The following is a 22,686-nucleotide window of genomic DNA, read 5'->3' as shown; positions in this document are numbered from 1 at the left end:
CCTTGAGCTCTTATTTTGAAGGCGCCAAGAGCGGAAGTGATGACATGTTGTAGTGGAGCGGAGGTTTTTGAAAGAAGGTAAATAAAGTGGTCCTCGTGTAAACTGGAGCCTCCGTGTTTGTTATTTTGTAGTTTCATACAGTATAGGCCACATTTATAAACCCTCGGTTACACTTTTTTAAATAGATTCAATCTTGCACGTGGAAAGTTGAAGTGAGGGCTTTAGTTGATTTAACACACCCGTCAGGGGGTTCATTAATCCAGCACAACAGCGGCGAATGGACTTCATTTATAAGTAAAGGTAAGTGCATAATAGCGTTTTTTTTATTAAATGTGCTTTTTTGTGTGCTACAGTTTGTATGTGTAAAGTTAAAGTTAAGTTAAAGTACCAATGATTGTCACACACACACTAAGTGTGGTGGAATTTGTCCTCTGCATTTGACCCATCCCCTTGTTCACCCCCTGGGAGGTGAGGGGAGCAGTGGGCAGCAGCGGCGCCGCGCCCGGGAATAATTTTTGGTGATTTAACCCCCAATTCCAAGCCTTGATGCTGAGTGGCAAGCAGGGAAGAATGCTGGTATGAGCTTTTAAACATAACCCGTTAACTGCTGCCAATCAAATGGTGAATAAGATACTCTTTAGGGTTCATATGTTTGTAAATCTGACTGTGATGAAGTCAGTGCAGGCGCACTTACCTTATCCAAGGAGGGGGACCTTAAACGCTGGTTTAGTGTGGCTGAAACGGGGCTTAGGCTAAATGATTATTCGTTTAAGGGGTTCGCCGGCATGGCCTGAGAATATTCCTTAAATCCACACAAGTGTTCAGCAGCCAGGCAGGGATGGAGGTGAGTGAGTGAGGGGGGGGGCGTCTGGTCCAGAATGTCCGTGGGTGTCTGTGTCTTTGTGCGCGTCTAGAGGAGGTGAGCGTGCGTCTGGAATAGTGATTAGGCTCGTAATAAAACAAGGGCAAGTTTGTGCGCCAGTGGCGGGAGCGCGCCGCTCGCAGACTTTGAGAAATGTGCGAGGCGTTCAGTGACCTTGTGTTTACTCGGGCTGTACATGTTGTTTTTGAAATACGCAGCAAAAAATTATTTATACAAAAAAAAAATAATAATAATAATAAATGAATATAGTCGTCAGGTGGATGTCAGTACAAAGGAACCAAAAAGCGGCCATTTGGAGTGGAAATGTATCCGTGATACTTTGAGTACACAAAATAGTACTTTGAGTACACAAAAAAAGCCTGATCTGATCTGCAGTTATACACAAAAAAACATAATTGAAAATCAATCAAAAAGGAACATTTACAGAAATTGCTTTTGTCGTCTGCTTTAAAATCATCTACAACAGAATTAAAATCATCTACAACAGAATTGTCCACAATGCATACAAGAACCCAGAAACTAACCAAAAATTATGCCTAATGCGGCATCAGCTCATCTCTTACCTTCTAGTCCGGGGGTCGGCAACCTGAGATGTGTAAAAATGGATATGTTTTTTGTTTTTTGACACTTATATCAGGTTTTGTCTTCATTATAGCACTTATATAAGACTTTTAAAGTCATTTTGAGAGTAGGCTATAATAGCTAATATAGACACTTGCATCCTGTGTTTCCTTCATTATAACACTTATATAAGACTTTTAAAGTCATTTTGAGAGTAGGCTATAATAGCTAATATAGACACTTGCATCCTGTGTTTCCTTCATTATAACACTTATACAATACTTTTAAAGTCATTTTGATAGTAGGCTATAATAGCTAATATAGACACTTACAACATGTGTTGCCTTCATTATAACATTATACAATACTTTTAAAGTAATTATAGCTATTATAGACACTTACATCGTGTGTTGCCTTCATTATAACATTATACAATACTTTTAAAGTAATTATAGCTATTATAGACACTTACATCGTGTGTTGCCTTCATTATAACACTTATACAATACTTTTAAAGTAATTTTGATAGTAGGCTATTATAGCTAATATAGACACTTACAACATGTGTTGCCTTCATTATAACACTTATACAATACTTTTAAAGTAATTTTGATAGTAGGCTAATATAGCTAATATAGACACTTGCATCATGTGTTGCCTTCATTATAACACTTATATAAGACTTTTAAAGTCATTTTGATAGTAAGCTATTATAGCTAATATAGACACTTACATCATGTGTTGCCTTCATTATAACACTTATACAATACTTTTAAAATATTTTTGATAGTAGGCTATTATTGCTAATATAGACACTTACAACATGTGTTGCCTTCATTATAACACTTATATAAGACTTTTAAAGTAATTTTGATAGTAGGCTAATATAGACACTTACATCATGTGTTGCCTTCATTATAACACTTGTATAAGACTTTTAAAGTCATTTTGATAGTAGGCTAATATAGCTAATATAGACACTTACATCATGTGTTGCCTTCATTATCACACTTATATAGGACTTTTAAAGTCATTTTGATAGTAGGCTAATATAGACACTTACATCACGTGTTGCCTTCATTATAACACTTATATAAGACTTTTAAAGTCATTTTGATAGTAGGCTAATATAGCTAATATAGACACTTACAACATGTGTTGCCTTCATTATCACACTTATATAAGACTTTTAAAGTCATTTTGATAGTAGGCTAATATGGACACTTACATCATGTGTTGCCTTCATTATAACACTTGTATAAGACTTTTAAAGTCATTTTGATAGTAGGCTATTATAGCTAATATAGACACTTACATCATGTGTTGCCTTCATTATAACACTTATATAAGACTTTTAAAGTCATTTTGATAGTAGGCTATTATAGCTAATATAGACACTTACATCATGTGTTGCCTTCATTATAACACTTATACAATACTTTTAAAGTAATTTTGATAGTAGGCTATTATTGCTAATATAGACACTTACAACTTGTGTTGCCTTCATTATAACACTTATACAATACTTTTAAAGTAATTTTGATAGTAGGCTATTATTGCTAATATAGACACTTACATCATGTGTTGCCTTCATTATAACACTTATATAATACTTTTAAAGTAATTTTGATAGTAGGCTATTATAGCTAATATAGACACTTACAACATGTGTTGCCTTCATTATAACACTTATATAAGACTTTTAAAGTAATTTCGCTAGTAGGCTATTATAGCTAATATAGACACTTACAACATGTGTTGTCTTCATTATAACACTTATATAAGACTTTTAAAGTAATTTTGATAGTAGGCTAAGATAGACACTTACATCATGTGTTGCCTTCATTATAACATTTATACAATACTTTTAAAGTAATTTTGATAGTAGGCTAATATAGACACTTACATCATGTGTTGCCTTCATTATAACACTTATATAAGACTTTTAAAGTCATTTTGATAGTAGGCTATAATAGCTAATATAGACACTTGCATCCTGTGTTGCCTTCATTATAACACTTATACAATACTTTTAAAGTAATTTTGATAGTAGGCTAATATAGACACTTACATCATGTGTTGTCTTCATTATAGCACTTATACAATACTTTTAAAGTAATTTTGATAGTAGGCTAATATAGCTAATATAGACACTTGCATCATGTGTTGTCTTCATTATAACACTTATATAAGACTTTTAAAGTCATTTTGATAGTAAGCTATTATAGCTAATATAGACACTTACAACATGTGTTGCCTTCAATATCACACTTATATAAGACTTTTAAAGTCATTTTGATAGTAGGCTAATATGGACACTTACATCATGTGTTGCCTTCATTATAACACTTATACAATACTTTTAAAGTAATTTTGATAGTAGGCTAATATAGCTAATATAGACACTTGCATCATGTGTTGTCTTCATTATAACACTTATATAAGACTTTTAAAGTCATTTTGATAGTAAGCTATTATAGCTAATATAGACACATCATGTGTTGCCTTCAATATCACACTTATATAAGACTTTTAAAGTCATTTTGGTAGTAGGCTAAAATAGACACTTACATCATGTGTTGCCTTCATTATAACACTTATATAAGACTTTTAAAGTCATTTTGATAGTAGGCTAATATAGCTAATATAGACACTTGCATCATGTGTTGCCTTCTTTATAACACTTATATAAGACTTTTAAAGTCATTTTGATAGTAGGCTAATAAAGCTTATATAGACACTTACAACATGTGTTGCCTTCATTATAACACTTATATAAGGCTTTTCATTTTTTGCGGCTCCAGACAGATTTTTTTTGTGTATATTTGAATGTTTGACTACGGCCTATTTTGTCAGAGTTATGGTATTTGAGGAATAAATTAGCACCGTCTAATCAACAGGTGTGCGCTTTGCTGTTTTTATTTATTTATTTTTTAAAGACCTTTCCTTTTTATATCATATCATTCACTCGATGTCGAATAGAAATAATTGACGCTACATTAAAATAACTCATGAATGAAAAGGAGCAGCATAAAGTCATATTTACACGAATACAACATTAGTTCTTCAACTCAGAAGACTATCAAGGCTATTTTTCTATTTCAAAACCCAACAAAAACAAGGAAAAGTGCTTACTTGAAGTCATATCTTCTCATCAGGATTTTGGAAGCTTGAATGCTAACATGAAAATAGGAGACATTAACGTCTTTCCCTATTGAAACTGCATACGTAACCACACGACTGTCTGAGCAGTTTTGTGCACATTCAACTTCCAAGCTGTGCTCTCTTAGAAGTGAAGTGAGTTATATTTATATAGCGCTTTTCTCCAGTGACTCAAAGCTCTTTTACATAACAGAATGATTGATCCGATAAATACAAGACGGAGGTGTTTTTTTACGGGGCGTTCAAAGACCGCTGAAAAAAGTAGGACAACCAAAGAGTAGAACGCCCACCAGAAATAAACAATATTAATACCCTAAATTCCAAACAATAAGCCGCTACTTTGAACCTATACTTTGAGCCCTGCGGCTTATATAAACGGTGCGGCTAATTTATGGATTTTTTTTCCCGCTGATGGCCATAATAAAAATGACGGCGCCATCTTTGGACAAATTCGCTCACAGCAGGTGCTGCGGTGTCCTTCCATTTAGGGCTTTCACCCGGAAGTAGAGCATCGTTCAGTCTTTTAGTCCTCCATAGCGTTTCTACTCATATGGATTCTTCACTTAAAAGTCTTACAGTACTACGGTAGTATTGAATTGAATCAAATTATATTTATATAGCGCTTTTCTCTAGTGACTCCAAGCACTTTACATAGTGAAAGCCAATATCTAAGTTACATTTAAAGCAGTGTGGGTGGCACCGGGAGCAGGTGGGTAAAGTGTCTTGCCCAAGGACACAACGGCAGTGACTCGGTTGGCAGGAGCGGGGATCGAACCTGGAACCCTCAAGTTGTTGGCATGGCCGCTCTACCGACCGAGCTGTACCGCACCGCAGTGCAGTTTTAGTTATACGATTATCGGCAATAGTTGCCAGCTAGCGATTATCGGGATAGTTGCCAGCTAGCGATTAGCGTGATAGTTGCCAGCTAGCGATTTGTGGCACAAGCTGCCAGCGAGCAAATAGTGCGGCAGTTTCCAGCTAACGATTTGGTGCTCTAACTGCCAGCTAGGGATTAGCGTGATAGTTGCCAGCTAGCGATTAGCGGGATTGTTGCCAGCGAGCGACTAGCGTGATAGTTGCCAGCTAGCGATTAGCATAACAGTTGCCAGCTAGTGATTAGCGTGATAGTCGCCAGCTAGCGGTTATCATGATAGTCGCCAGCTAGCGATTAGCGTGGTAGTCACCAGCTAGCGATTAGCGTGATAGTTGCCAGCTGGCGATTAGCGTGGTGGTCACCAGCTAGTGACTAGCGTGATAGTCGCCAGCTAGCGATTAGCGTGATAGTCACCAGCTAGCGATTAGCGTGATAGTCACCAGCTAGCGATTAGCGGGTAGTTGCCAGCGAGCGATTAGCGTGATTGTCACCAGCTAGCGATTAGTGTTATAGTCACCAGCTAGCGATTAGCGTGATAGTCACCAGCTAGCAATTAGCGGATAGTTGCCAGCGAGCGATTAGCGTGATAGTTGCCAGCTAGAGATTAGCGTGATAGTCGCCAGCTGGCGATTAGCGGGATAGTCACCAGCTAGCGATTAGCGTGATAGTTGCCAGCTAGCGATTGTCTTGGTGGTTTCCAGCTAGCGATTAGCGTGATAGTTGCCAGCTAGCGATTAGCGTGATAGTTGCCAGCTAGCGATTTGTGGCACAAGCTGCCAGCTAGCAAATAGCGCGGCGGTTTCCATAATGATTTGGTGCTCTGACTGCTAGCTAGCGATTAGCGTGATAGTTGACAGCTAGCGATTAGCGTGATAGTTGCCAGCTAGCGATTTGTGGCACAAGCTGCCAGCTAGCAAATAGCGCGGCAGTTTCCATAATGATTTGGTGCTCTGACTGCCAGCTAGCGATTAGCGTGATTGTTGCCAGCGAGCAATTAGCGTGATAGTCGTCAGCTAGTGATTAGCGTGATAGTTGCCAACTAGCGATTAGCGTGATAGTCACCAGCTAGCGATTAGTGTTATAGTCACCAGCTAGTGATTAGCCTGATAGTCAACAGCTAGCGATTAGCGGGATAGTCGCCATTGAGTGATTAGCGTGATAGTTGCCAGCTAGAGATTAGCGTGATAGTCGCCAGCTGGCGATTAGCGGGATAGTCACCAGCTAGCGATTAGCGGGATAGTCACCAGCTAGCGATTAGCGTGATAGTTGCCAGCTAGCGATTGTCTTGGTGGTTTCCAGCTAGCGATTAGCGTGATAGTTGCCAGCTAGCGATTAGCGTGATAGTTGCCAGCGAGCAATTTGTGGCACAAGCTGCCAGCACGCAAATAGCGCGGCAGTTTCCAGCTAATGATTTGGCGCTCTAATTGCCAGCTAGGGATTAGCGGGATAGTTGCCAGCTAGCGATTAGCGTGATAGTTGCCAGCTAGCGATTTGTGGCACAAGCTGCCAGCGAGCAAATAGTGCGGCAGTTTCCAGCTAACGATTTGGTGCTCTAACTGCCAGCTAGGGATTAGCGTGATAGTTGCCAGCTAGCGATTAGTGGATTGTTGCCAGCGAGCGATTAGCGTGATAGTTGCCAGCTAACGATTAGCGTAACAGTTGCCAGCTAGCAATTAGCGTGATAGTTGCCAGCTAGTGATTAGTGTGATAGTTGCCAGCTAGCGGTTATCATGATAGTTGCCAGCTAGCGATTAGCGTGATAGTCACCAGCTAGCGATTAGCGTGATAGTTGCCAGCTAGCGATTAGCGTGATAGTTGCCAGCTAGCGATTTGTGGCACAAGCTGCCAGCGAGCAAATAGTGCGGCAGTTTCCAGCTAACGATTTGGTGCTCTAACTGCCAGCTAGGGATTAGCGTGATAGTTGCCAGCTAGCGATTAGCGGATTGTTGCCAGCGAGCGATTAGCGTGATAGTTGCCAGCTAACGATTAGCGTAACAGTTGCCAGCTAGCAATTAGCGTGATAGTTGCCAGCTAGTGATTAGTGTGATAGTTGCCAGCTAGCGGTTATCATGATAGTTGCCAGCTAGCGATTAGCGTGATAGTCACCAGCTAGCGATTAGCGTGATAGTTGCCAGCTAGCGATTAGCGTGATAGTCGCCAGCTAGCGATTCGTGTGATAGTCACCAGCTAGCGATTAGCGTGATAGTCACCAGCTAGCGATTAGCGGATAGTTGCCAGCGAGCGATTAGCGTGATAGTTGCCAGCTAGAGATTAGCGTGATAGTCGCCAGCTGGCGATTAGCGGGATAGTCACCAGCTAGCGATTAGCAGGATAGTCACCAGCTAGCGATTAGCGTGATAGTTGCCAGCTAGCGATTGTCTTGGTGGTTTCTAGCTAGCGATAAGCGTGATAGTCGCCAGCTGGCGATTAGCGGGATAGTCACCAGCTAGCGATTAGCAGGATAGTCACCAGCTAGCGATTAGCGTGATAGTTGTCAGCTAGCGATTGTCTTGGTGGTTTCTAGCTAGCGATTAGCGTGATAGTTGCCAGCTAGCGATTAGCGTGATAGTTGCCAGCTAGCAATTTGTGGCACAAGCTGCCAGCTAGCAAATAGCGCGGCAGTTTCCATAATGATTTGGTGCTCTGACTGCCAGCTAGCGATTAGCGTGATTGTTGCCAGCGAGCAATTAGTGTGATAGTCGTCACCTAGTGATTAGCGTGATAGTTGCCAACTAGCGATTAGCGTGATAGTCACCAGCTAGCGATTTGTGTTATAGTCACCAGCTAGTGATTAGCGTGATAGTCGCCAGCTAGCGATTAGCGGGATAGTCGCCATTGAGCGATTAGTGTGATAGTTGCCAGCTAGAGATTAGCGTGATAGTCGCCAGCTAGCGATTAGCGGGATAGTCGCCATTGAGTGATTAGCGTGATAGTTGCCAGCTAGAGATTAGCGTGATAGTCACCAGCTAGAGATTAGCGTGATAGTCGCCAGCTAGAGATTAGCGTGATAGTTACCAGCTGGCGGTTAACGTGATAGTTGCCAGCGAGCGATTGTCGTGATGGTTGCCAGCTAGCGATTAGCGTGATAGTTGGCAGCTAGGGATTTGTGGCACAAGCTGCCAGCGAGCAAATAGCGCGGCAGTTTCCAGCTAACGATTTGGACGCTCTAACCGCCAGCTAGCGATTAGCGTGGGCAGTTGCCACGTAGCAATCAGAGATGAGTGTTGTGGTACTAAAAATACTTTCAAATCCCTTGTAGTCGTCTACAAATAATCAATAGTCTACTTCAGGAATGGAGTGGGTCACATTTATATTTGTAGCTGAGTGCAAAATCTCCATTGGCTGGCGTCCAAATTGTCCCAACGCCACGACATCACACGGCTGTACGCTCATCAGCATAGCGTAATGCTGAACTCCGCAGGTGCCAAATGGGCGCTCCCGAGGCCAGACGCGCCATTAAAGTGTTTTGCGCGGCGTCGTGGCAAACGCGACGGCAGCAAAAGCAAACAGATGAACGCCGTGAGCCCGGGAAAAGCCGCCCGAGCGAGCGAGCCAGGGGAGGATTTGTGCTAACACGGCGAGCTTTGTAGACGCCGTTCTGTTTTGGTAAATGTCAGCCTTGTCGATCGCGATATCCGGCATAGAGCATGGCGGCACAGGTCGTAGACCTGGAGGGAGCGGGGGCGGGAACCAGGATTTCATCCATGCAGGAAATGTTAAAAATGTGTCCGGGACAGCGCCACCTAGGTGGACACGGATGTCTGCGTGAGCCCCTGTCGCTCAGGTCCTTGAAGAGCCGTTTAAAAAAAGGACCAGGAAAAAAAGGGGGAAAACCCCATAATTGCGTCCGGGACAGAGCCACCTAGGCGGACACGGATGTCTGCGTGAGCCCCTGTCGCTCAGGTCCTTAAAGCGCTGATAAAAAAAGGACCAGGAAAAAAAAAAAAAAGGGGGGGAAAGACCCCATAGTTGTGTCTGGGACAGCGCCACCTAGGCGGACACGGATGTCTGCGTGAGCCCCTGTCGCTCAGGTTCTTGAAGTGCCGTTAAAAAAAGGACCAGGAAAAAAAGGGGGAAAACCCCATAATTGTGTCCCAAAATAGCTCACTTTGACTCGGACACATTCCCTGTGATTTCAGCCTGTAAGACATGGTGCACCTACTAACGTGATGCAGGTGTTTTGGTCGACCAGGGAAAAAAAACGACAAAATCGAAAGAAGGTAAAAGTAATTCCAGGATTTCATTCATGCAGGAAATGTTAAAAAATGTGTCCGGGACAGCGCCACCTAGGGGGAGACGGATGTCTGCATGAGCCCCTGTCGCTCAGGTCCTTGAAGAGCCGTTTAAAAAAAGGACCAGGAAAAAAAGGGGGAAAACCCCATAATTGTGTCCCAAAATAGCTCACTTTACTCGGACACGTTCCCTGTGATGTCAGCCTGTAAGACATGGTGCACCTACTAACGTGATGCAGGTGTTTTGGTCGACCAGGAAAAAAAACGACAAAATTGAAAGAAGGTAAAAGTAATTCCAGGATTTCATTCATGCAGGAAATGTTAAAAAATGTGTCCGGGACAGCGCCACCTAGGCGGACACGGATGTCTGCATGAGCCCCTGTCGCTCACGTCCTTGAAGAGCCGTTTAAAAAAAAGGACCAGGAAAAAAAGGGGGAAAACCCCATAATTGTGTCCGGGACAGAGCCACCTAGGCGGCCACGGATGTCTGCATGAGCCCCTGTCGCTCAGGTCCTTGAAGCGCTGATGAAAAAAGGACCAGGAAAAAAAGGGGGAAAACCCCATAATTGTGTCCCAAAATAGCTCACTTTGACTCGGACACATTCCCTGTGATTTCAGCCTGTAAGACATGGTGCACCTACTAACGTGATGCAGGTGTTTTGGTCGACAAGGGAAAAAAAACGACAAAATCGAAAGAAGGTAAAAGTAATTCCAGGATTTCATTCATGCAGGAAATGTTAAAAAATGTGTCCGGGACAGCGCCACCTAGGCGGACACGGATGTCTGCGTGAGCCCCTGTCGCTCAGGTCCTTAAAGCGCTGATAAAAAAAGGACCAGGAAAAAAAAAAAAAAGGGGGGAAAGACCCCATAGTTGTGTCTGGGACAGCGCCACCTAGGCGGACACGGATGTCTGCGTGAGCCCCTGTCGCTCAGGTCCTTGAAGTGCCGTTTAAAAAAAGGACCAGGAAAAAAGGGGGAAAACCCCATAATTGTGTCCCAAAATAGCTCACTTTACTCGGACACATTCCCTGTGATGTCAGCCTGTAAGACATGGTGCACCTACTAACTTGATGCAGGTGTTTTGGTCGACCAGGAAAAAAAACTACAAAATCGAAAGAAGGTAAAAGTAGTTCCAGGGTTTCATTCATGCAGGAAATGTTAAAAATGCGTCCGGGACAGCGCCACCTAGGCGGACACGCGCGTCGAACCGAGCCCTTGTCGCTCAAGTCCTGGAAGCCCTCAGTACCTGGGTGGAATCAGTTCCAGGATTTCATTCATGCAGGAAATGTTAAAAAATGTGTCCGGGACAGCGCCACCTAGGCGGACACGGATGTCTGCGTGAGCCCCTGTCGCTCAGGTCCTTGAAGTGCCGTTTAAAAAAAAAGGACCAGGAAAAAAAAGGGGGAAAACCCCATAATTGTGTCCCAAAATAGCTCACTTTACTCGGACACATTCCCTGTGATGTCAGCTTGTAAGACATGGTGCACCTACTAACGTGATGCAGGTGTTTTGGTCGACCAGGGAAAAAAACGACAAAATCGAAAGAAGGTAAAAGTAGTTCCAGGATTTCATTCATACAGGAAATGTTAAAAATGTGTCCGGGAAAGCGCCACCTAGGCGGACACGCGCGTCGGACCGAGCCCTTGTCGCTCAAGTCCTGGAAGCTCTAAGTACCTGGGTGGAATCAGTTCCAGGATTTCATTCATGCAGGAAATGTTAAAAAGATGTGTCCGGGACAGCGCCACCTAGGCGGACACGGATGTCTGCGTGAGGCCCTGTCGCTCAGGTCCTTGAAGTGCCGTTTAAAAAAAAGGACCAGGAAAAAAAAGGGGGAAAACCCCATAATTGAGTCCCAAAATAGCTCACTTTACTCGGACACATTCCCTGTGATGTCAGCCTGTAAGACATGGTGCACCTACTAACGTGATGCAGGTGTTTTGGTCGACCAGGAAAAAAAACGACAAAATCGAAAGAAGGTAAAAGTAATTCCAGGATTTCATTCATGCAGGAAATGTTAAAAAATGTGTCTGGGACAGCGCCACCTAGGCGGACACGGATGTCTGCATGAGCCCCTGTCGCTCACGTCCTTGAAGAGCCGTTTAAAAAAAGGACCAGGAAAAAAAGGGGGAAAACCCCATAATTGTGTCCGGGACAGAGCCACCTAGGCGGACACGGATGTCTGCGTGAGCCCCTGTCGCTCAGGTCCTTAAAGCGCTGATAAAAAAAGGACCAGGAAAAAAAAAAAAAGGGGGGGAAAGACCCCATAGTTGTGTCTGGGACAGCGCCACCTAGGCGGACACGGATGTCTGCGTGAGCCCCTGTCGCTCAGGTCCTTGAAGCGCTGATGAAAAAGGACCAGGAAAAAAAAAAAAAAGGGGGGAAAGACCCCATAGTTGTGTCTGGGACAGCGCCACCTAGGCGGACACGGATGTCTGCGTGAGCCCCTGTCGCTCAGGTCCTTGAAGCGCTGATGAAAAAGGACCAGGAAAAAAAGGGGGAAAACCCCATAATTGTGTCCCAAAATAGCTCACTTTACTCGGACACATTCCCTGTGATGTCAGCCTGTAAGACATGGTGCACCTACTAACGTGATGCAGGTGTTTTGGTCGACCAGGGGAAAAGAAACGACAAAATCGAAAGAAGGTAAAAGTAGTTCCAGGATTTCATTCATGCAGGAAATGTTAAAAAATGTGTCCGGGACAGCGCCACCTAGGCGGACACGTGCGTCGGACCGAGCCCTTGTCGCTCAAGTCCTGGAAGCCCTCAGTACCTGGGTGGAATCAGTTCCAGGATTTCATTCATGCAGGAAATGTTAAAAAATGTGTCCGGGACAGCGCCACCTAGGCTGACACGGATGTCTGCGTGAGCCCCTGTCGCTCAGGTCCTTGAAGTGCCGTTTAAAAAAAAGGACCAGGAAAACCCCATAATTGTGTCCCAAAATAGCTCACTTTGACTCGGACACATTCCCTGTGATGTCAGCCTGTAAGACATGGTGCACCTACTAACGTGATGCAGGTGTTTTGGTCGACCAGGGAAAAAAAACGACAATACGAAAGAAGGTAAAAGTAGTTCCAGGATTTCATTCATACAGGAAATGTTAAAAATGTGTCCGGGACAGCGCCACCTAGGCGGACACGGATGTCTGCGTGAGCCCCTGTCGCTCAGGTCCTTGAAGCGCTGATGAAAAAAGGACCAGGAAAAAAAAGGGGGAAAACCCCATAATTGTGTCCCAAAATAGCTCACTTTACTCGGACACATTCCCTGTGATGTCAGCCTGTAAGACATGGTGCACCTACTAACGTGATGCAGGTGTTTTGGTCAACCAGGGAAAAAAACGACAAAATCGAAAGAAGGTAAAAGTAATTCCAGGATTTCATTCATGCAGGAAATGTTAAAAAATGTGTCCGGGAAAGCGCCACCTAGGCGGACACGCGCGTCGGACCGAGCCCTTGTCGCTCAAGTCCTGGACGCCCTAAGTATCTGGGTGGAATCAGTTCCAGGATTTCATTCATGCGGGAAATGTTAAAAAATGTGTCCGGGACAGCGCCACCTAGGCGGACACGGATGTCTGCGTGAGCCCCTGTCGCTCTGGTCCTTGAAGTGCCGTTTAAAAAAAAGGACCAGGAAAAAAAAGGGGGAAAACCCTATAATTGTGTCCCAAAATAGCTCACTTTGACTCGGACACATTCCCTGTGATGTCAGCCTGTAAGACATGGTGCACCTACTAACGTGATGCAGGTGTTTTGGTCAACCAGGGAAAAAAACGACAAAATCGAAAGAAGGTAAAAGTAGTTCCAGGATTTCATCCATACAGGAAATATTAAAAATGTGTCCGGGAAAACGCCACCTAGGCGGACACGCGCGTCGGACCGAGCCCTTGTCGCTCAAGTCCTGGAAGCCCTAAGTACCTGGGTGGAATCAGTTCCAGGATTTCATCCATGCAGGAAATGTTAAAAAATGTGTCCGGGACAGAGCCACCTAGGCGGACACGGATGTCTGCGTGAGCCCCTGTCGCTCAGGTCCTTAAAGAGCTGATAAAAAAAGGACCAGGAAAAAAAAAAAAAGGGGGGAAAGACCCCATAGTTGTGTCTGGGACAGCGCCACCTAGGCGGACACGGATGTCTGCGTGAGCCCCTGTCGCTCAGGTCCTTGAAGTGCCGTTTAAAAAAAAGGACCAGGAAAAAAAAGGGGGAAAACCCCATAATTGAGTCCCAAAATAGCTCACTTTGACTCGGACACATTCCCTGTGATGTCAGCCTGTAAGACATGGTGCACCTACTAACGTGATGCAGGTGTTTTGGTCGACCAGGGAAAAAAACGACAAAATCGAAAGAAGGTAAAAGTAGTTCCAGGATTTCATTCATACAGGAAATGTTAAAAATGCGTCCGGGAAAGCGCCACCTAGGCAGACACGTGCGTCGTCGGACTGAGCCTTTGTCGCTCAAGTCCTGGACGCCCTAAGTACCTGGGTGGAATCAGTTCCAGGATTTCATTCATGCAGGAAATGTTAAAAAATGTGTCCGGGACAGAGCCACCTCGGCGGACACGGATGTCTGCGTGAGCCCCTGTCGCTCAGGTCCTTGAAGTGGCGTTAAAAAAAGGACCAGGGAAAAAAAAAAGGGGGGGGAAAAACCCCATAATTGTGTCCGGGACAGCGCCACCTAGGCGGACACGGATGTCTGCGTGAGCCACTGTCGCTCAGGTCCTTGAAGTGCCGTTTAAAAAAAGGACCAGGAAAAAAGGGGGAAAACCCCATAATTGTGTCCCAAAATAGCTCACTTTGACTCGGACACATTCCCTGTGATGTCAGCCTGTAAGACATGGTGCACCTACTAACGTGATGCAGGTGTTTTGGTCGACCAGGGAAAAAAACGACAAAATCGAAAGAAGGTAAAAGTAGTTCCAGGATTTCATTCATGCAGGAAATGTTAAAAATGTGTCCGGGAAAGCGCCACCTAGGCGGACACGCGCGTCGGACCGAGCCCTTGTCGCTCAAGTCCTGGACGCCCTAAGTATCTGGGTGGAATCAGTTCCAGGATTTCATTCATGCGGGAAATGTTAAAAAATGTGTCCGGGACAGCGCCACCTAGGCGGACACGGATGTCTGCGTGAGCCCCTGTCGCTCTGGTCCTTGAAGTGCCGTTTAAAAAAAAGGACCAGGAAAAAAAAGGGGGAAAACCCTATAATTGTGTCCCAAAATAGCTCACTTTGACTCGGACACATTCCCTGTGATGTCAGCCTGTAAGACATGGTGCACCTACTAACGTGATGCAGGTGCTTTGGTCGACCAGGGAAAAAAACCGCCAAAATCGAAAGAAGGTAAAAGTAGGTGAAACCTGGAGGGACGGGCGGGATCACGGGGATGCGGCGGCCACGGCAGAGGAAGGGAGTGAAGGGGGAGAGTCCGGCGGTTTGGACTGTGAACTTTTACTGGATCTCAATTAGTTAAAAGTAGACATGTCCGATAATGACTTTTTTGCCGATATTCAGATATTGTCCAAGTCTTAATTACCGATTCCGATATCAACCGATACCGATATATACAGTCGTGGAATTAACACATTACTGGACTCTCACTATTATGTTGGATCCACTATGGACTGGACTCTCACTATTATGTTAGATCCACTATGGACTGGACTCTCACTATTATGTCAGATCCACTATGGACTGGACTCTCACTATTATGTCAGATCCACTATGGACTGGACTCTCACTATTATGTTGGATCCACTATGGACTGGACTCTCACTATTATGTTAGATCCACTATGGACTGGACTCTCACTATTATGTTAGATCCACTATGGACTAGACTTTCACAATATTATGTTAGATCCACTATGGACTGGACTCTCACTATTATGTTAGATCCACTATGGACTGGACTTTCACAATATTATGTCAGATCCACTATGGACTGGACTCTCACTATTATGTTAGATCCACTATGGACTGGACTCTCACTATTATGTTAGATCCACTATAGACTGGACTCTCACTATTATGTTAGATCCACTATGGACTGGACTTTCACAATATTATGTCAGATCCACTATGGACTGGACTTTCACAATATTATGTCAGATCCACTATGGACTGGACTCTCACTATTATGTCAGATCCACTATGGACTGGACTCTCACTATTATGTTAGATCCACTATGGACTGGACTCTCACTATTATGTTACATCCACTATGGACTGGACTCTCACACTATTATGTTAGATCTACTATGGACTGGACTCTCACTATTATGTTAGATCCACTATGGACTGGACTCTCACTATTATGTCAGATCCACTATGGACTGGACTCTCACCATTATGTTAGATCCACTATGGACTGGACTCTCACTATTATGTTAGATCCACTATGGACTGGACTCTCACTATTATGTTAGATCCACTATGGACTGGACTCTCACTATTATGTTAGATCCACTATGGACTGGACTCTCACTATTATGTTAGATCCACTATGGACTGGACTCTCACTATTATGTTAGATCCACTATGGACTGGACTTTCACAATATTATGTCAGATCCACTATGGACTGGACTCTCACTATTATGTTAGATCCACTATGGACTGGACTCTCACTATTATGTTAGATCCACTATGGACTGGACTCTCACTATTATGTCAGATCCACTATGGACTGGACTCTCACTATTATGTTAGATCCACTATGGACTGGACTCTCACTATTATGTCGGATCCACTATGGACTGGACTCTCACTATTATGTCAGATCCACTATGGACTGGACTCTCACTATTATGTTAGATCCACTATGGACTGGACTTTCACAATATTATGTTAGATCCACTATGGACTGGACTCTCACTATTATGTTAGATCCACTATGGACTGGACTCTCACTATTATGTTAGATCAACTATGGACTGGACTCTCACTATTATGTTAGATCCACTATGGACTGGACTCTCACTATTATGTTAGATCCACTATGGACTGGACTTTCACAATATTATGTCAGATCCACTATGGACTGGACTTTCACATTATTATGTCAGATCCACTATGGACTGGACTCTCACTATTATGTAAGTTCCACTATGGACTGGACTTTCACAATATTATGTTAGATCCACTATGGACTGGACTCTCACTATTATGTTAGATCCACTATGGACTGGACTCTCACACTATTATGTTAGATCCACTATGGACTGGACTCTCACTATTATGTTAGATCCACTATGGACTGGACTCTCACTATTATGTTAGATCCACTATGGACTGGACTCTCACTATTATGTTAGATCCACTATGGACTGGACTCTCACTATTATGTTAGATCCACTATGGACTGGACTCTCACTATTATGTTAGATCCACTATGGACTGGACTCTCACTATTATGTTAGATCCACTATGGACTGGACTCTCACACTATTATGTCAGACCCACTCGACGTCCATTGCATCCGGTCTCCCCTAGAAGGGGCGGGGGGGTCCTCTCCAAGGTTTCTCCAAGGTTTCTCATAGTCATTCACATTGACATCCCACTTGGTTGTGAGTTTTGTCGTTGTGGCTTGTGCAGCCCTTTGAGACACTTGTGATTTAGGGCTATATAAATAAACATTGATTGATTGAGTGCATGCAGGCTTCTTTGGTTTTGGAAAGCACGAGACCGACGATGGTCCTGACGTCCAACACGGGTGATCTCCAAAAATGTGTCCCGACACTTTTGTGTCCACACGTGTTGGACATGTGTTGCGCGGGTGTTCCACATCCACAGACTCAAGCGGAGAGGATAAGTGCAGAGGAGAAGACCAGAGCTGGCATGTGGAGTGGTTCAGAAATGGGTGCAGTGGGCTGAGATGGAGCGGCAGCAGAGGTGGGGTTAGGGGGTGGAGGGTGGGGGGGGGGGACGCAAACCTGTGATGCACCCTCCTTAAGTGAGGGCATGTCTTGAGAGAGGGGGGGGGAGGACAGACGGGGTCAGACAGAGATGCAGGGTAAGGATGGATGCAGGCAGGGAGAGTGACAGGGTGGTGGGGGGGGCGGAGGCCTGGGCCAGGGGTCTCGGCGGAGGGGCCGATTGCGTGACTGAGAGGAAAGTGCAGCGCCGTGTGCGTAATGCTCTCAAGACGGGATATTAAGACGCGGCGGCCGACTCACACAGGCTGCTCGCCCCGCTTTCTCCCCCTTTTTTCCCTCCGCTTCACTCCGGTCCTCTCGTCTCCACTAATGATCCCCGTGTCCTGCCCACTGACTGATGCCCACTGACAGTCGCACTCAGGCGGAAACTGCTGCTACAGCCTAGCCTAGACCCCCCCCCCCCCCCCCCCCATCCTTCCAGGAGCACTGTGACACACACACACACACACACACACACACACACACACACACACACACACACACATTCTTGTGTTTCTTACGTTCTTGAGACCTCTTAAGGACCACACTTTTCTAGATATGTAAGGATTTGTATTGACAAACATTAATAATATATACAATCTAGGGAAATATAAAAAAGCTTGTTGTCAAAAATGGGTTAGAATTTCACAAGAAAAAGGTCAAAATTTCACAAGAAAAACTTTTGGCAGCCTAATAATAAAAGTTATAATTTTACTCGACGCAAGTCAAAATTTTACAAGAAAAACTGAACATTTGTGCAATATTATGATAAAAGTTGGAATTTTACTCAATAACAAGAAAAGCTAATTTTATGAAAATAATCTTAATTTCACTCGACATAAGTCACAATTTTATAAGAAAGCTTAGAAATGTTGGCAATATTATAATAATTTTCGGGAAATTTACTTGGCAAAATTATGACCAAAGTCATAATTTTACTCAAAAAAAGTCACTATTTTACTACAACAACAAAATATTGTGATAAGTCTGAATTTTGTACAAGAAACAGAAAATAATTGGCAATATTGCGATAAAAATCTGAATTTTATATGACAAATGTCACCATTTTGCATTCAAAAGTAATAATTTTACAAAAAAAAGGTCATAAAAGTCACAATTTTATAAGAAAGCTTAGAAATGTTGGCAATATTATAATATTCGGAAATTTACTTGGCAAAATTATGACCAAAGTCATAATTTTACTCAAAAAAAGTCACTATTTTACTAGAACAACAAAATATTGTGATAAGTCTGAATTTTGTACAATTTTGTACAAGAACCACAAAAGAATTGGCAATATTGTGATAAAAATCTGAATTTTATATGGCAAATGTCACTATTTTGCATTAAAAAGTAATAATTTTACATAAAATTTTACTTAATTTTACTCGACGCAAGTCCAACTTTTACAAGAAAAACTGAACATTTGTGCAATATTATGATAAAAGTTGGAATTTTACTCAATAACAGTCACAGTTTTACAAGAAAAGCTAAACATTTTGGCAATTTTATGAAAATAATCATAATTTTACTCGACAAAAGTCAAAATTTTACAAGAAAGCTGAACATTTGGGCAATTTTATGAAAATAATCGTAATTTTACTCAACACATTGTGAGAGAAAGACTGCTTTTAGTAAATTTTGTGTTTGTAATTGGTTTTTGGTTTAGAATTTTGGCAGTATTATAATAAAAGTTGTCATTTTAATCAATAACAGTCTCAGTTTTACAAGAAAAGCTAATTTTATGAAAATAATCTTAATTTTACTCGACAAAAGTCACAATTTTATAAGAAAACTTAGAAATGTTGGCAATATTATAATAATATTCGGAAATTTACTTGGCAAAATTATGACAAAAGTCATATTTTACTCAAAAAAATTTAACTTTTTTTACAAGAACAACAAAATATTGTGATAAAAGTCAGAATTTTGTATGACAAATGTCACCATTTTACATTAAAAAGTAATAATTTTACATAAAGTAATAATTTTACGAGAAAATATTGCAATATTACAGAAACAGAAAGAATATGAGAAATTGTTCCCAATTTTATAAGAAAAAAGTCGACACATTGTGAGAGAAAGACTGCTTTTAGTTAATTTTGTGTTTGTAATTGGTTTTTGGTTTAGAATTTTGGCAGTATTATAATAAAAGTTGTCATTTTACTCAAGTCAAAATTTTACAAGAAAAACTGAACATTTGTGCAATATTATGATAAAAGTTGGAATTTTACTCAATAACAGTTGCAGTTCTACAAGAAACGCTAAACATTTTGGCAAATTTATGAAAATAATCTGAATTTTACTCAACAAAAGTCACAATTTTATAAGAAAACTTTTAACATTTTGGCAATATTATAATAATAATATGAATTTTACTTGGCAAAATTATGACAATGGTCATAATTTTACTCAAAAAATGTCACTATTTTACAAGAACAACGAAATAATTGGCAATATTGTGATAAAAGTCTGAATTTTGTATGATAAATGTCACCATTTTGCATTAAAAAGTAATAATTTTACATAAAAAGGTCATACTTTTTACGAGAAAATATTGCAATATTACAGAAACTGAAAGAATATGAGAAATTGTTCCCAATTTTATAAGAAAAAAGTGGACACATTGTGAGAAAAAGACTGCTTTTAGTCAATTTTGTGTTTGTAATTGGTTTTTGGTTTAGAATTTTGGCAGTATTATAATAAAAGTCGTCATTTTACTCAAGTCAAAATTTTACAAGAAAAACTGAACATTTGTGCAATATTATGATAAAAGTTGGAATTTTAATCAATAACAGTCACAGTTTTACAAGAAAAGCTAATTTTATGAAAATAATCATAATTTCACTCGACATAAGTCAGAATTTTATAAGAAAGCTTAGAAATGTTGGCAACATTATAATAATATTCGGAAATTTACTTGGCAAAATTATGACCAAGGTCATAATTTTACTCAAAAAAAGTCACTATTTTACTAGAACAACAAAATATTGTGATAAGTCTGAATTTTGTACAATTTTGTACAAGAAACAGAAAATAATTGGCAATATTGCGATAAAAGTCTGAATTTTATGTGACAAATGTCACCATTTTGCATTCAAAAGTAATAATTTTACATAAAAAAAGGTCATAAAAGTCACAATTTTATAAGAAAGCTTAGAAATGTTGGCAATATTATAATAATATTCGGAAATTTACTTGGCAAAATTATGACCAAAGTCATAATTTTACTCAAAAAAAGTCACTATTTTACTAGAACAACAAAATATTGTGATAAGTCTGAATTTTGTACAATTTTGTACAAGAAACACAAAAGAATTGGCAATATTGCGATAAAAGTCTGAATTTTATGTGACAAATGTCACCATTTTGCATTCAAAAGTAATAATTTTACAAAAAAAAGGTCATAAAAGTCACAATTTTATAAGAAAGCTTAGAAATGTTGGCGATAGTATAATAATATTCGGAAATTTTCTTGGCAAAATTATGACCAAAGTCATAATTTTACTCAAAAAAAGTCACTATTTTACTAGAACAACAAAATATTGTGATAAGTCTGAATTTTGTACAATTTTGTACAAGAAACAGAAAATAATTGGCAATATTGCGATAAAAGTCTGAATTTTATGTGACAAATGTCACCATTTTGCATTCAAAAGTAATAATTTTACATAAAAAAGGTCATAAAAGTCACAATTTTATAAGAAAGCTTAGAAATGTTGGCAATATTATAATAATATTCAGAAATTTACTTGGCAAAATTATGACCAAGGTCATAATTTTACTCAAAAAAAGTCACTATTTTACTAGAACAACAAAATATTGTGATAAGTCTGAATTTTGTACAATTTTGTACAAGAACCACAAAAGAATTGGCAATATTGCGATAAAAGTCTGAATTTTGTATGACAAATGTCACCATTTTGCATTCAAAAGTAATAATTTTACATAAAAAGGTCATAATTTTTACGAAAAAATATTGCAATATTACAGAAACAGAAAGAATATGAGAAATTGTTCCCAATTTATAAGAAAAAAGTGGACACATTGTGAGAAAAAGACTGCTTTTAGTAAATTTTGTGTTTGTAATTGGTTTTTGGTTTAGAATTTTGGCAGTATTATAATAAAAGTCATCATTTTACTCAACGCAAGTCAAAATTTTACAAGAAAAACTGAACATTTGTGCAATATTATGATAAAAGTTGGAATTTTACTCAATAACAGTCACAGTTTTACAAGAAAAGCGAAACATTTTGGCAATTTTATGAAAATAATCTGAATTTTACTCAACAAAAGTCACAATTTTATAAGAAAACTTAGAAATGTTGGCAATATTATAATAATATTCGGAAATTTACTTGGCAAAATTATGACAAAAGTCATAATTTTACTCAAAAAATGTCACTATTTTACAAGAATAACGAAATAATTGGCAATATTGTGATAAAAGTCAGAATTTTGTATGATAAATGTCACCATTTTGCATTAAAAAGTAATAATTTTACATACAAAAGGTCATAATGTTATGAGAAAATATTGCAATATTACAGAAACTGAAAGAATGAGAAATTGTTCCCAATTTCTAAGAAAAAAGTGGACACATTGTGAGAAAAAGACTGCTTTTAGTAAACTTTGTGTTTGTAATTGGTTTTTGGTTTAGAATTTTGGCAGTATTATAATAAAAGTCGTCATTTTACTCAACGCAAGTCAAAATTTTACAAGAAAAACTGAACATTTGGGCAATATTATGATAAAAGTTGGAAGTTTACCTAATAACAGTCTCAATTTTACAAGAAAGCTTAAAAATTTGGCAATTTTATGAAAAGAGTCGTCATTTTACTTGACAAAAGTCACAATCTTAGAAGAAAACTTTAACATTTTGGCAATATTATAATAATAAATCGGAATTTAACTTGGCAAATTATTTCCAAAGTCATAATTTTACTCAAAAAAAATGTCGCTATTTTACAAGAACAACAAAATATTGTGATAAAAGTCAAAATTTTGTATGACAAATGTCACCATTTTACATTAAAAAGTAACTATTTTACAAATTAAAAGTAATAACTTCACGAGAAAATATT

At 40.5% G+C, this 22,686-nt stretch overlaps 1 protein-coding gene and 1 long non-coding RNA gene across 2 annotated transcripts in view; one reads left to right on the top strand and one right to left on the bottom strand.

Annotated features, from left to right (window-relative positions):
• Window positions 1–22,686, top strand: part of LOC133605452 (forkhead box protein O6-like) — a 210,290-nt gene that overhangs the window by 89,739 nt on the left and 97,865 nt on the right. The window lies entirely within an intron of this gene.
• On the bottom strand, window positions 10,073–11,105 carry LOC140678759 (uncharacterized). Its single transcript, XR_012050404.1, has 3 exons — window positions 10,959–11,105; window positions 10,478–10,530; window positions 10,073–10,181 (listed from the first exon to the last, which is right to left on the bottom strand). It is a non-coding gene; the product is annotated as an uncharacterized lncRNA (long non-coding RNA).

This window comes from Nerophis lumbriciformis, linkage group LG04 (genome assembly GCF_033978685.3).
Source record: "Nerophis lumbriciformis linkage group LG04, RoL_Nlum_v2.1, whole genome shotgun sequence".
Taxonomy (NCBI): Eukaryota; Metazoa; Chordata; class Actinopteri; order Syngnathiformes; family Syngnathidae; genus Nerophis; species Nerophis lumbriciformis.
The sequence above is the reverse complement of the archived record's forward strand: the minus strand, read 5'-3'. Positions and strand labels throughout refer to the sequence as shown.